This window comes from Physeter macrocephalus, chromosome 21 (genome assembly GCF_002837175.3).
Source record: "Physeter macrocephalus isolate SW-GA chromosome 21, ASM283717v5, whole genome shotgun sequence".
In the NCBI taxonomy this organism is placed as follows: Eukaryota; Metazoa; Chordata; class Mammalia; order Artiodactyla; family Physeteridae; genus Physeter; species Physeter macrocephalus.
Window position 1 is genome coordinate 98,030,678 of NC_041234.1, and position 3,600 is coordinate 98,034,277.

Consider the following 3,600-nt stretch of genomic DNA (forward strand, 5'->3'; position numbering starts at 1 on the left):
TGGCTGAATGACCGAATAAAGCTTTTCCCTCTCTTTGATGCAAAACAGACATTTCTAAAATTAAAATGGAAAAAAAGTGTTCTATTAAAAGATGAGGACTCTATGGAGCTCCAAGAGACAGTGTATAACATCTTCTTGTGGTATTAAATAACCCTTGGAAAACAAAAATATTTCTCCTGCCCATACCAGGAATTTTTCTGTACATATTTATGGTACTGATCACATCACATAATGCCCCTAAATATGAGAATGGTTTTGTTTATTGACTTGGGACGTTTTTGTTGCCTCTGGTGTTTCTGTTAGACTACAATACTTAGCACTGCTTATATTTTCCTCGGTTTGTATTCATGTATGATCCTTCATATAGGTTTAGGTATGTATAATGTACTATAGGTAAAAACTACTTGGCCCAGGAACTTTTAAAATTTGAATTGATATACTAGCTTGAATTGATACAGTAGCTTGTTGATTCAGACTAAAATTTTAAGTTGTTCCCTTTTTCTCAGTTGTAATAAGCCTTTAGAGAATTGCTATGAGATGATAAAGATATTTGGCAAAGAACGGAAAATTGAGAAAAAATCTGTTGAGTTGTATCAATTTCATTGGCAAGTCTACTCTTACATACACATGAGCCAGTGTTCTAAGAGTCTTGGCATTTTCGTTTCAGCTACAAAGAAATATGAGACACAACTTAATTGCTTTATCCTTTAAACCTTCTAGATGCATTTTGTTTTAAAAAAGAGGTATTTACTCATTCTTCAGATTTTTCTAGGAGTAAACATTTTTTGAATAACAAAGAATTACAGAAGTGTCCTATTATAACAATGGATAGCAGGACAAATAGAATATTTAAAACAGTAGATAGCAATTACTAATTTTGAAATCAGAGCTTATTAATAACCTACTGTAATATCATTACTAATATTGATGAGTCTTTAATATGTTTAATATTTCTATACCTTTTCCATAACAAGTCAGGAAGGAGAGGCATTATGTTTATGATATGTTATCCTTCTAACTTCTTGATCAGCAATGTCATATTTCTGGAGAATATAATGCTATATGCTGTCTTTTAGAATCCTATTGGGAATGGTCATTAAAATTAGAATAACTATGTTTTTCAGGGATTCAATCTGGATTATGTGTCCTTATTGCCATTTTATAACTAATAGAGGAGTACACTGATGTATAGTTTTATGGTTGAAAGGGTAATGAATAAAAACAATAAAAGTAAGATGCTCTACAGACTTCTAATGTGGTGTACCTAAAGAAATTTTCAGTGAGAAGACTACATCTATTCTGTCCCCAGATCATCCTTGGGGAAAAAACAGGCAACCAAAAATTGTTGTTAAATAATGTATTGATATCTCCTGTCTTAGCACAACTCCTTCTCTGCACTATCAAATTTCTTTATTTTCCTTTGAAACATAAATTGGCTTAAAATCTACTTTCTTAAGAAGCGCTAGTGAAAGGCTTTGAAATGACATTATCTTTATAATGTATATCCCTATTGATATCTAAGCATCAATTTAAACTTTGTATTATACACCTCTCTTCAAAGTTCTAAGAAGATGGAACAGTGCCAGTTATATTAACATGTACCTAATTTAGACTAGAATTTCGACTTATGGTTGACTCAGAGATGTATCGTTCAGACCCTGCAAAGAAGGACTAATTGCCTCAGCTATCAGCAGCTCTAGGTAGTGACTCAGCTGCAGAAAATTGCCCTGTTTGAGATCACGTTCTTCCAGGGGCAGCCCATAGCCAGTGACTGCTTGAGATGAGGTATAAAGGCCCAACCATTTTGGTCCACTGTGGGATAAGTCTGAAGGGCCATATATGCTACAGAACTCCTGGTGGAATTGACCAAAAATGTCTAGGTCTACATCACAGTTTGACTTCACCCTGTGCCCAGTTTTGCTTTCTCCCTCTTCCTTCCAAATGTTAGAACTTGGTTCCAGAAACCTCCAACCTACAATATTACTTTTTATACCTCTAAATTCTCTTCTAAATCTGATTAGACCTCTGATTTCTTCTATGTATAGATTCTCTGGCAAAATCACACATTTTCGCCTTATCCCTTCATTACCAATACAGTAGACACCTGAGCAACGTTGGTTTCAACTGTGTGGGTCCATTTGTACATGGATGTTTTCCACATGATCTGTAGTTGTTCGAATCCATGGATGTGAAACCACAGATACAGAGGATTTCTGTGTAAACTGTGTATTGTACACAGATTTTTCAGTTGTGTGGAAGGTTGGTGTCCCAACCCCTGTGTTGTTCTAAGGGTCTATTATATTACAAAGCAAAAGATGACTTGGCTTTCAACACTGTGAACTTTGAGGGTCACATCTTTTGAAACTTCTAATATTGTGGTGGGAATGCTCCATAATTGGTAAAATAGTATGCAAGCAAAAGTAAATCATATCACCTTTGATTATTCCTTCTACCCTCCTTCCTGACCATATCCCATCACCCACCTGCTACTTTCATAATGTGATCAGAGTGAAAATGGAGGAGGAAGGAGTTCCAAGGGCTGATCTCTCCAAATAAACACTGAAAAATGAGTGAAAACTTTCAAAATCATTTTTTTGGAACTCTGGAAAATAGGCAAAAATGAATAGCAACCAAGCAATAACAGAATCAAGAAAAAGGTGACTTAACACATGGAAGTCAGGTTTTGTGGTGTTTTAATTAGCCTTACTCCATTCTCCTTGCTGGAGTGGCAGTTGTCTTAGAGACTGCACTCACATTCTTGGTGTGGGTACCTGTTTTCAGAGGTAGCAGAGCTTATTTCTAAGAACTTGTGTGTATCTGCTTTGACCTATCTGAGGATTCCTCAAAGGCCTGACACAAGGTTTTTTTTTTTTTTTTTTTAACCTAACTCAGAACTCTCTCAGGGTGGAAAGGTTTCCTTGTAATCAAAAGATTACCCAGCTGCTGTATAATGGGCACTAAGAAACTATCGTAGTTAAATCAGAAACGCTTCCAGGCAGACGTAGAGAACAAACATATGGATATCAAGGGGGGAAGGGGGTGGGTAGGATGGATTGGGAGGAGATTGGGATTGACATATATGCACTACTACGTGTAAAATAGATAACTAATGAGAACAGACTGTATAGCACGGGGAACTCTGCTCTGTGGTGACGTAAATGGGAAGGAAATCCAAGGAAGAGGGGATATATGCATACATGTGGCTGATGCACTTTGCTGTACAGCAGAAACTAACACAACATTGTAAAGCAACTATACTCCAATAAAAAAAAATGCTTCCAGGGAGGGAACCACAATAATTCTCATATTTGTTTCTTGCTCCAATGTTGGTTTCATAAGAGGGATGGACATTTTGTCTTCCAGAGCTAGAGGTTATTTACCTGCTCTGGAAGTATCATGTTGCTGTCTGAAGTTCTAGCTAATGCTTGCTGCAACTTCCTGGAAGTAGATGTAGAGACTGATCAGTTTTCCAAAGTTAATTTTGCTCCTGTTTTAGGCTATCAGGTTTCAAACTGAAAGGGGAAGCTCAGTCCTGAATCTGATTTTTAACAGGGCCTTATGGAATCCTAGCTTTCCAATAAATAGCCCATAAAAATATTT